Consider the following 12,454-nt stretch of genomic DNA (forward strand, 5'->3'; position numbering starts at 1 on the left):
ACAAAATTCCCAAAGTCATTAAATAAAGGGAAAATAATAAAGCCCTTGTGCAGAATATCTGAAGTTTACACAGAGAAATTACACAAGGAGTTTGAAGATTTTAACTCAAAGAACAAAATCAAAGGGATCTTATCCCCAAATGAACAAATTCCTCCAATCCGATCTGCGACCTCAGAAAAAGCTGGAGGCATACATACCGTATTTTCGCGACCATAAGGCGCAACTTTTTTTTTTTTTTTTTTTTTTTTAAATGTGCCGGGCGCCTTAAGAAACGGTGCGCCGTGTCTATTACCTGAATTACGGTAATGTAAGGCCGGCCACCATGTGAATGGTAAAAAGAGAAGGGGGCGGGTGAAACCCCCGTGAGTTGCGACGTGAATGAGACTCCACTGAGCTGATTAATGCGAAACAGATGATGAAAACGTTTAAGGATTTGCTTGATGTGTAAAGTGAAATAAAATACAATCAAACTAAGTTTTGCTTCCGCTCTATTTAAATAAGCACACTTGTTCTGCAGCGCGCGTGTGTTTTGCATGTCGGGAACCGAGGAAGCACCTGCCGTGGGTTTGCGGGTCCGATCGCCGGTTCCCTGGGGCAGATCCGGCTGAAATTCCGGTGCTCTTTCCCCGGGAGCCCTTACAACAGTGCAGGCGGGCTCCTCCGGTCCCGGCTGGTCGGAACCGTCCACGTTCCCCGGTTAAAGCAGCGGCTGGAGCAGCGTGGTGATGGGCGCTGCTGCAGCCGACTTCCTGGTTCCCCAAGCGGGGTCCGATGACCTGGTTCCCGGCCGCTTTGCGAGCAGAGATTTTAGGGGTCAGGAGCCGCCAGGCTCCCGCCGCGGGTTTGCCGGGCCAGGGCGCACCATCCCCGGGGCAGATCCGGCCGAAATGCCGCTGGTCTTTCCCCGGGAGCCCCTGCTCCCATACAGGTGGGTGGCTTCGGTGTCGGCCGGTCCGAACAGGTCACATTCCCGGTTAAAGCCGCTGTGACGCGCGCTGCTGCAACCCGACTTCCAGGTTCCCGAAGCTGGATCAGATCAAATTCTCCTGGTTCCCACCCGCTTTAGGAGCAGGGATTTCAGGGGTCTGTCCCAGGTCGGATCAACTTCACCCTGCGAGATTTTCAGGCAAATCTGTCGGTTTGATCTCCGGTAACCAAGATGCAGAGGATGCGCTCAGGAGCCGCCAGGCTCCCGCCGCGGGTTTGCCGGGCCAGGGCGCACCATCCCCGGGGCAGATCCGGCCGAAATGCCGCTGGTCTTTCCCCGGGAGCCCCTGCTCCCATACAGGTGGGTGGCTTCGGTCCCAGCCGGTCCGAACAGGTCACATTCCCGGATAAAGCCGCTGTGACGCGCGCTGCTCCACCCCGCTGGGGAGAGACGGGCTCTGCGCGGTGGAGGATCCGCACAACGGGGTATGAAAAGTTTATTTACTGTTGTGCAGAAAGTGACTGACACCGAGGAAATTCGGACTGGCGCAGCTGAATTAGCGGAGCTCTTTAATGCAGAAACAGAGGTTTTGCTCCCGCTCTATTTTTTAAATAAGCGCTTGTGTGCTTGTGTGTGCGTTCTGCATGTGTGTGCGTTCTGCAGCGGGTGTGTGTGTGTTTTCCGGCCGGCGTGTTTTGCGGCACGCGTGTGTGCAGCTCTGCTCTGTAGACTGCGCCTTTTGGGTCGGTGCGCCATATGTATGTTTTAAATCTAAAAATGACACACAAAAATGAGGGTGCGCCTTTCCACACGGTGCGCCGAATGGTCGCGAAAATACGGTACTATAGCCTACATGGGGGCTGGATGGGGCTGAATATAAAACTGAACTAGTACATTCCTGTTGTGAAGTGGCAGATACAACAATGCAATCCCCTTTAATAACAGTCTGTGTTTATGAACTGAAGAGAGTAACTGCTGTAATTATGAAGACATTTAGGATTACGTCGGAGCTAAATAACGATCAACAGGAAACATCAGCGAGTGTTCTATGGGAAGCAGGAAAAGCAGTAATGCGAGGTTAAATAATTTCCTTTTCTTCAAATATGAAAAAGAAAGATAACTTAAAAACAAAGGAATTAGAATGTGAAATTAAAGCGTTAGAGGAGGCCTTCCAGACCTCTGCAGATGAACATATCCTTAATAGAATAAGGAAAACTAAGATAGAATCAAATAAAATAATTGATACAAAACGCAGTTTCTAGTACAAAGGCTTCGCCTGGAAAACTTTGTATACGCTAACAGATCGGGGAAATATTTAGCCAATAAATTAAAAGTAAACAAGGAAAAAACAACCATTACTTCCATTAAGGATCAGGGAAGATTACACATGACCCCTGCTTAATAAAGAGACTTTTACTGTAAACTATATTCATCACAAATCAAACCATCCGACCAATCCATCGATCAGTTTCTTGGAAGAATTAACCTGCCAAAATTACATCAGGAGCAGGTTACGAATTTAGATTTGCCGCTCTCAATAGGAGAACTCCATGAAGTTCTTCAGCATATGCCTAATAATAAAGCTCCGGGCCCGGATGGCTTTCCAGCCGAATTCTACAAGGAATTCTGGAGCATATTAGCACCAATATTTTATAAAATTATCTTAATTGTTAAGGAGAGCAAAAGTTTACCCTAAATATGAATTCTGCTAATGTTAGCCTCTTATTGAAACCGGATAAGGATCCTTTTCTTCCATCGAGCTACCGCCCAATATCATTGATAAATGTAGATCTTAAAATAATCAGCGAAGCTCTTTCCAAACGTCTGAAAAGAGTTACCCCCTCTATTATACATCCAGATCAAACAGGCTTTATTAAGGGTAGACATTCTTCTACTAACACTCGTAGATTACTCAATATTATAAATCATTCTTCTTCTTCCGGCTCTCGGCGAAGGCGACGCTTTTTCTGCTCCTCTCCCTTATCAATCTGCCCTGCTACTGCTTTTGTCCTGTCTTGTCTTCAGAGCCTCTCCTTTTCACTCCTCCGAAACTCTACAATCATGGAATTGATTAACTGGTTTCTTAGCACAATTGACCAAATTTTTGCTACGAGAAGTCAGGGGGTAAGGGAGCCCTCTTGCCCCGATGGGACATTTTTTGCTGGATACACAATGGATTCCTGGAAACATTGGAAACCGTTGTGTTTGGCGATTCTGTCTGTCGAGGACGTTGAAGATGCCTTCCTAATTAGGGCCCGAGCACTTGCAGTGCGAAGGCCCTATTGTATCTGTAGGAATTCTTCTTCTTCTTCTTCTTATTGTTCTGACAAAAGGAAGGCCTTTTTGCCCGCCTAAACGTGCCCAAAAAGTCACCAAATTTTGCATGCAAGTCAGGCCTGGCGAAAAATTTGATATTTAATGGTTTGCATTAATGGGCGTGGCTAAATGGCTCAACAGCGCCCCCTTGAAAACTTTGTGCCTCAAGCCCCACAATGCGGTTTGCACGAAAATCGGTACAGACCTGTATCATGTCGCAACTTAAAGAAAAGTCTCTGGGCGTCATTTCGAGAAACCGAACAGGAAGTCGGCCATTTTGAATTAATCGTGTCATTTTGGCAAAATTTATGCCTTCCTTCGGCAGTTAATACGGCCCGAACCGTAACGTTCCCCCAAGTGTGTTATACATCAAAATGTGCGTCTCCATCCTCCGACACCACGCATTACTTTTCTCTTTCAAAAGCGTTACCGTGGCGACGCTAGACACCAAAAAGCGTGCCCACCCTTCATCTGATTGGTTCAGACAGAAAAAACTTTGCGCCTCAAGCCCCATAATACGGTTTGACGTACATGAACGAAAATCGGTACACACCTGTATCATGTCGCAACTTAAAGAAAAGTCTCTTGGCGCCGTGGCCGAAACCGAACAGGAAGTCGGCCATTTTGAACATTCTGAATTAATCGCGTAATTTTGGAGCAATATATGCCATTCCTTCGAGAATTAATACGGCCCGAACCGTATCGTGCACCCAGATGTGTTATACATCAAAATGTGTGTCTCTATCCTGCGACTACACGCATTACTTTTCTCTTTCAAAAGTGTTACCGTGGCGACGCTAGACGCCAACAAGCGCACCCCCCCTTCATCTGATTGGTCCATATTTGATAGTTCCCCAAAAGGCACCAAATTTGGCATGCAAGCCAGGCCTGGCGATAAATTTAATATTTCATGGTTTGCATTAATGGGCGTGGCAAAATGGCTCAACAGCGCCCCCTAGAATACTTTTATCTGCCATAACTTTTGAATGGTTTGACATAGGAAGTTGTGGGTGGTGTCATGGGACTCTGTATGGAGTCCTTGAGCTTCGTTGGCCTTAATTAGCCCCGCCCCTTCTTCTGATTGGTTGTCCCTTTTTTCTTCTATAACTTTTTAATGGTTTGACATAGGAAGTCGTGGGTGGTGTCATGGGACTCTGTAATGAGTCCTTAAGCTTTGTTGGCCTTAATTAGCCTCGCCCCTTCTTCTGATTGGTTGTCCCGATTTTCTGCTATAACTTTGGAATGGTTTGACATAGAGAGTCATGGGTGGTGTCATAAGATTCTGTATGGAGTCCTTGACCTTCATTAGCCTGAATTAGCCCCGCCCCTTCTTCTGATTGGTTGTCCCTTTTTTCTGCTATAACTTTTGAATGGTTTGACATAGGAAGTCGTGGGTGGGAGGTGTCATTTCTGATATGCTTATGGGGGGCGGTGGCCGTGAGTGCGAGGGCCCGTTCATCGCTGCTTGCAGCTTTAATTGGATTTATGATAGCAGGATTTCTTCTAATTGGAGTGGGGATTTTCCTGGCCTATCGACAAATGCGTAAGTCGTCGACAGCTGTTTTGGCCCTTTCTGAGCTGCCCGACGTTGCTGAGGGAATGAGCACGATGATCAACACTCAAACTTTAACGCTGGGAGAGCAAAGCCGCAAGCTGGATGCGATTCTTGAACAGAATCGCAGGCTGGCGGCGGTCTTTGAGCTCATTGGCAAGATGGAGGAAACCTTGGAGAAGTTGGAATCTCGGCTTGGCGGGAATTGATCACAAATTCGTCTGTTTGGAGTCGCCATTGAGGAACCAGAGACCAGAGCCTTCAGGCGGAGGCTGAGGAAAGAGCTAAGAAAGCAGAACATGACTACCAGTTAGAATTGAGGAGGTTAGAAATTGAGGCTGAAAAGGAAGTTAAATTGAAGCAAATTGAATTAGAGCTCTTGAAAGTAAAACAGTCTCATTATGTGTCCACGCCCTCCTTTGATGTTGCAAAGAATATTGCTTTGGTACCCCCCTTACGGGAGTCAGAGGTTGACTCCTATTTCAGTGTCTTCGAGCGAATAGCGCTGTCTTTGAAGTGGCCAGAGGATGTTTGGCCAATCTTGCTTCAGTGCAAGTTAAGTGGCAAGGCCCAGGAAGCTGTTTCTTCACTGTCCTTGGAGGATGCAGTGCAGTATGATAAAATTAAAGGTGCAGTCCTGCGTACATACGAATTAGTCCCTGAGGCCTACCGCCAGAAATTCAGAAACCATAAAAAGACCAGCGCTCAGTCCTATGTGGAATTTGCGAGGGAAAAGGGGGTTTTGTTTGACAAGTGGTGTTGTGCTAACAAGGTTCGGGACTTTAATTCTCTCCGTGAACAGATCTTGTTGGAAGATTTTAAAAGTTCACTGTCAGACAAGATAGTCACCTATCTAAATGAGAGAAAAGAGTCCTCCTTGTCACAGGCGGCCATTTTGGCCGATGAGTTTGTTCTTACACACAAACAGGTGTTTGTGGCTTACCAAGCCCCAAAATGCTCTGTGTTTAGGCCTGTGAAAACGGATCACAGTTCTTCACAGCCTGACCGAACTAAAACTGATGTTTCGTCCTCAAAGGAGGAACGTGAGTGTTTCTATTGCCGTAGGAAAGGCCATATCATCGCTGATTGTTTGACATTAAAGAGAAAGCAACAGTCCTCGTCAGGCTCTTCATCAAACCCTTCACAACCAAAAGCTGTGAGTCTGATTAGAACTGTTCCAGGGTCCTCTACAGAGGCTCCCCCCCCTCATCAGGCATTAGATGCTTGTTTCAGGCCTTTCATCTTTAAAGGTTTGGTCTCTCTAACTGGAGATCCTAAAGACCAGAAGCCAGTTAGAATATTGAGGGATACTGGAGGGTCACAGTCCTTTATCCTTGCTGATGTTTTGCCACTGTCTGAAGGTTCCTCTTGCCAGTCTAATGCAATTGTGCAAGGTATTGAAATGGGGTTTGTTCCAGTACCCCTGGATAATGTCCATATTCAATCTGATTTGGTGAGTGGAGTTTTCAAAGTTGCAGTCTGCCATGCTTTACCTGTGAAAGGTGTAGACTTCATAATGTCTAATGATATTGCTGGGGGTAAAGTAGTACCAGTGCCAGAAGTGATAGCCAAGCCAGTCCTTGATTCAGTGTCTGATGTGTTTCAGCAATGCCCTGACGTCTTTCCGGCATGTGTAGTTACCAGAGCTCAGAGAAAGAAATTTGGTGTTGATTTGTCTGAGTCTTTCCTAGTGTCTCACCCAGAGGAGGCCATGGTAGAAAAACACAGACCACAGTTAATGTTGAGCCTGAAGGAGCAGGAGCTCAAGATGTCAGTGATTTAAACCTGCCTGTTGACCATGCACAGTACATAGCAGAGCAACAGTGTGATGTCACCCTTGCAAAGTGTCTGGCTGCCGTGCTAGGCAAAGAGGAAGCAAAAGCCAAGAGAGTAGCTTACTATCTGGAAGATGGTTTGCCAATGCACGCCTGGTCTAACCCTGCTGTAGAAGGAATGGACTGGGGTGTATGCCACCAAGTGGTGGTACCTCAACAACATCGTCAGCAAGTGCTGTCCCTGGCTCACGACCACCCCTGGTCCGGTCATCTTGGTGTCACCAAGACATATGATCGGGTCCTGAAGCACTTCTACTGGCCAAGGTTGAAACGTGATCTTGCTCAGTACTGTTGTGCTTGCCATGCCTGTCAACTTGTGGGTAAGCCAAACCAAGTTATTCCGCCTGCTCCTCTCCACTCTATCCCGGTGATGGGAGAACCGTTTGAGTCTGTCATAGTTGACTGTGTGGGTCCTTTACCCAAAACCAAGTCGGGGAATCAGTTTCTCTTGACTGTCATGTGTGCCGCAACCAGGTTCCCAAAAGCCATTCCCTTGCGCACAATTACTGCAAAAGGGGTCATTAAAGCTTTAATTAAGTTTTTTTCTACTTTTGGCCTGGCTCAAGAAGTGCGAACAGACCAGGGCACTAATTTCAAATCGAGACTGTTTGCACAGGTCCTAAAAACCCTAGGCATTAAGCATAGGGTGTCCAGTGCCTACCACCCTCAGACACAAGGGGCATTGGAGAGATTTCACCAGACACTGAAATCAATGCTGCGTAAACATTGCTTTGAGTCAAGAACAAGTTGGGATGAGAGTGTTCCTCTTGTTTTGTTTGCGATTCGTGAAACTGTTCAGGAGTCACTAGGTTTTAGTCCTGCTAGCCTAGTTTTTGGACATGCTGTCAGAGGCCCTCTCAAGGTCCTTAAAGAGCAGTTGGTAAATACTGAGGCAACCCCCCAGTCAGTTCCTGAATATGTTACCCAGTTTAATGAGCGTTTAAAGCAGGCTTGTGCCTTAGCTAAGAAGGCATTAGTCTCTTCTCAGGTGACCATGAAACAGCATTATGATAAGAAGGCTGTTGTTCGCTCATTTAACCCAGGAGATAAAGTGTTAATGTTGTCACCCATACCTGGTTCTGCTCTTTCTGTGCGTTTCTCTGGTCCCTACCTTGTGGACCGGAAACTCCGTGAGACTGACTATATCATCCGCACACCTGACCGGAGGTGCAAGACCCGTGTTTGCCATGTTAACACACTAAAACGGTACCACACTGGAGGTGAGTTTCCAGCCAACTCTCCAGATGCAGAACCTGCAGTTTTAGGTGTGGCATTAACTTCCACGGTTGGTGATTCTCAACCTGATGATGGTTTAGTCTTGCGCAACGCCACCCCACAGGGTGCAAGACTAGCCAACTCTGAAATGTTGTTGAATCTACCTTCCTTTTTGTCTCACCTCCCAGAAGATCACATGAGGGAGATTGAGAGGCTAGTCTTGGATTTTCCATGCTTGTTTAGTGATATTCCATCTCAAACGTCAATTCTCAGCCATGATGTTAAGTTGACCACTGCTATGCCCATCAAGCAGCGGGCCTATAGAGTTAATCCTGTCAAGCGAGAGACTATGAAACAGGAGGTTGAATACTTATTAAACCATGGGTTTGCCAAGCCCAGCTCCAGTCCATGGAGCTCCCCATGTTTGTTAGACATCAAGTCTGATGGAACCCCAAGGTTCTGCACTGGTTTTCGCAAAGTGAATTCAGTAACTGTAGACGATGCCCATCCACTACCACTTATTGATGATTGCATTGATGAGATTGGTCCATCCACCTATGTAACTAAGCTTGACATGCTCAAGGGATACTGGCAGGTCCCATTGACACCTGAAGCATCTACGATTTCTGCTTTTGTTACTCCTGATAATTTCTGCCAATATACAGTGATGCCTTTTGGTATGTGTAACGCCCCTGCTACCTTTCCGAGGCTCGTTGATCAGGTGTTGGGGGACGTCCCACATTGTAAGTCATATTTGGATGACATTTGTGTGTACACGTCAGACTGGAATTCACATATGTCTGCACTGAGAAAGGTTTTCGGCCGTTTGGCAAGTGCTTCATTAACCCTCAACTTAGCCAAGAGTGAGTTTGGTAAAGGCACAGTTCTCTACCTCGGTAAAGAAATAGGCCAAGGTAAAGTGAGGCCCATCGATGCCAAAATTTCTGCCATCACCGCTTTCCCAAGGCCTACTACTAGGAGGGAATTGTGACGATTTCTAGGTATGGCCGGGTACTATCGTGGCTTCTGTAAAAACTTTTCTACTGTTGTAGCTCCTCTCACTGCTCTAACCAGTATCTCCAAGCCCTTTGTTTGGTCCGGTGAGTGCCAGAATGCTTTTGAGAGCAGCAAAGCTCTCTTGTGTAGTGCACCTGTCCTTTCTGCACCTAACTTTAGTCGTCCCTTTAGGTTGGAAATAGATGCAAGTGGTACTGGGGCCGGTGCAGTCTTGCTGCAAATAGATGACCAGGAAATCGACCATCCAGTTTGTTACTTTTCTAAAAAGTTCAACAAACACCAGCTCAAATATTCCACCATAGAGAAAGAAACGCTTGCCCTTCTTTTTGCCTTACAACACTTCAAGGTGTATGTGGGATCGAGCATGCATCCTGTGGTGGTTTATACTGACCATAACCCCTTGGTTTTTCTTTCCAGGATGTACAACCAGAACCAGCGCCTCATGCGCTGGGCCCTTATTGTACAGAATTATAATTTGGTCATCCGCCATAAGAAGGGTTCTGAGAATGTTATGGCAGATGCTCTGTCATGCTGTTGGGGCTAATTTTGGTTTAGTTTTTGATTAGTTGTGGAGTCACAAACATTTTGTTTGTGTCTTTTGGGTGGGAGGTGTTATGTGTACTAGTATGGGGGGGCAGTTTAGTGTTTTCTCCTATTTGCTCCTGCTCCTCTCTCTCTCCCTCCACTCTGTCTCGTACTCACAGGTCCAGCCCATTCCCTCCACTCGGTTCCACCCCTCTCCACCGGTTTTGCCACCACTCAGCGGTCCCACCAATCAATTCAGCTCGTCACCATATAAAAGGCACCTGTGTCCCAGCCATCAGGCTCTTCTCCTCCAGCTGCAACCCTCCTGTGCTCCAGCCAGCAGTCTCAGTACTTTGTTTCTCAGTTCTTAGTTTGATCCCCAGTAGTGCATTTTCAGTTAGCAAACGTTCTCACTCAGGTCCTTACGGGGAAGGGACAGGGTAAGATGGGGTACCCTGTACACTGCATCACAGAGGTAATTTTTTGTGAAGTACACCAGGTTAGAGGTGAGTGCCACATGTTGTAACTTCTTTTTTTAGGTAGAGTAGGAAGTTTTATTTTGGCTAGGTAGGTTAGATTTTGTTGACTATTAGGATAGCATTGTTTTGATTGTACTCTTTATTTGGCACCACCAGTCCCTTCCCTTAACCTTTTGTGTTTTTGGATTTTCAGAGCTTTTTAGTTAATAAACAAGTCTTTTCTGTTCACTTTAAACATTTGTCAGTTTCCATTTCTTTCATTTTTGGGTATACACATGTTAATGTCCCTATCGAGCCAATTACCACCACCTTGGGACATTACAATGGCTGAGGAGCAGCTTTGGGGCAAAGTTTTCACAGACTTACCGCTCACACACACACACTTACTGATAACCACACCCCCCCCATCTTGTGAACTGTGACGCCCCCCCGACTTGCCACCCCCCATACCCATGCAAGTTATGATGTTGTTTTGTGTATGTTGCTTTTCTGTGCTGAGGTGTTTTTTTTGCGCCTTGACACTAGGTATTAATACAGTGTGAACACACACACACACACACACACACACACACACACACACACACACATATAGACAGATACACCGGGCCGTTCACCTGAATGCTTGCTCTGTAGTTTTGGGGGTTAGTTAATCGCGGTAGCTTAGCTTAATTGTGATTGGGTCTCAGGACCTGGGACAGTCGCTGCTCCTGTTTCTGCCGGTTTCGTGTCTGTTCTGGGTTTTTTTTTTCTTTGCAGATTTCCAGTGCTCGACGTGCGCCTCCATGTGTGTTCTCGCGTCCTGGATTAGCAGCGGATGTCACGGATTTTGTATATATTTCTGTCATATACATCCGATAATTTCGAGGGAACATTGTGTTTACATGTCATTTTAAATGACGTGCAGACATATGAACTGACAGAAAAATGACCTTGGTGTCTGCTTCGTCTTTACTTTTAAACAATTTACCTGATGACATGGAGCATCAATTAGGAATCCATTTAAACCTTCAACTGTGTCAACAGTTGCAACGGCTGAGATTTCAGTGTCACCAGTAAACACTTTCACAGGTACATTTATCCACATCTGCAGAACATAGAAGTGCCATAATATCTGGTTGGAAATTATGCAGCAACAAGAACAAGAACCACAACCCACAAAAATGTAAAATGCATAAGCCCTTATTATAAATATTTAGGTTAGTTTTGCTTTGTTTTTTAAGACTTTGTGGCTCTAGTGGCCGTTTTAAAAGTAGGTAAAGAGAAAATTGAGGTAAAGAAAGAGGGGGAAGACTCAGCAAATGATGTTGGGGCTCAAGCGTTGTCCAGCTGCACAAGGACAGTAGCCACCATACATGAGGCTCCTGTGAGCGGTCAAACACTGAACGGTGGAAATGTTGTATGATATGGGTTTCCATCATGGTCAAGTGAGATGTTGAATGGGATTGTCATCATTAATCTGCATAAATAGTGTAAGAACCTCTATAAAAAGGAAAATGGAAAGGAAGTGGTACTCTTGTAAGTCTGTAGACTCCTATTGTAATGGAAAGATATTATAATAGTATATAAAAAAGCCATTTTCAAAGCCAGAACAGTTTATTATTCATCACTGGTAGAGGATAACAAAAGTAACCCACATTTTCTGTTCAGCACTGTTGCCAGGCTGACAAAGAGTCACAACTCGGTTGAGCCGTGCATTCCTGCAGCTCTCAGTAGTGAAGACTTTATGAGCTTCTTTAACAGTAAAATCACGAGAATTAGAGAAGAAATCAACCAGCCGGTTGTGGGCGTTTCTTCAGCTTTAGCGACTTCCCTAGGCTCTGACTTGACTCTAGACTGTTTTGATCCTATAGACCTCCCTGAGCTGTCAACCACATGTATGTCAGACCCCATCCCAACTCGACTATTCAAAAATGTTTTTTCTCTTATTGGTGGGGACAATACTGGACCAAATCAACCTATCCCTAAACTCAGGATATGTACCACAGGTTTTCAAAGTGGCAGTAATTAAACCTTTACTTAAAAAACCTTCTCTTGACCCAAACACCTTAGCTAATTATAGACCAATTTCCAAGTCAGGGTTCAGAATGCATCATAGCACAGAGACAGCACTGGTTCGAGTTACGAATGACCTTCTTATGGCCTCAGATAAGGGATTAGTGTCCAGTCTGGTTCTACTGGACCTCAATGGTGCTTTTGACACTGTAGATCATGGCATCTTACTGCATAGGTTAGAGCATGTTGTTGGGATTAAAGGGACAGCTCTATGTTGGTTTAAATCATATCTACCTGACAGGTTCCAGTTTGTTCATGTACATGAGGTTTCTTCATAACAGTCGAATTTCTGTTATGCTGTTAGTGTTTGCCACTCCAGCAGTACTGTCCCCTTCCCCCATGCAATGTCGCAGAGGTGTGTCAACCAAGACAGCCCTACAACATCCAGAGACTTGAGTTACTCAGGGCAAATCTCATCCACCCCCGGTGCCCTGCCACTGAGGAGCTTACGAACCACCTCAGTGACCTCGGCTTGGGTGAGAGGTCACACTCTCTGCTTCCTCAATGGAAGGCATGTCAGTCGGGTTGAGGAGAT

Source organism: Cololabis saira, chromosome 15 (assembly GCF_033807715.1).
Source record: "Cololabis saira isolate AMF1-May2022 chromosome 15, fColSai1.1, whole genome shotgun sequence".
NCBI classification, from domain to species: Eukaryota; Metazoa; Chordata; class Actinopteri; order Beloniformes; family Belonidae; genus Cololabis; species Cololabis saira.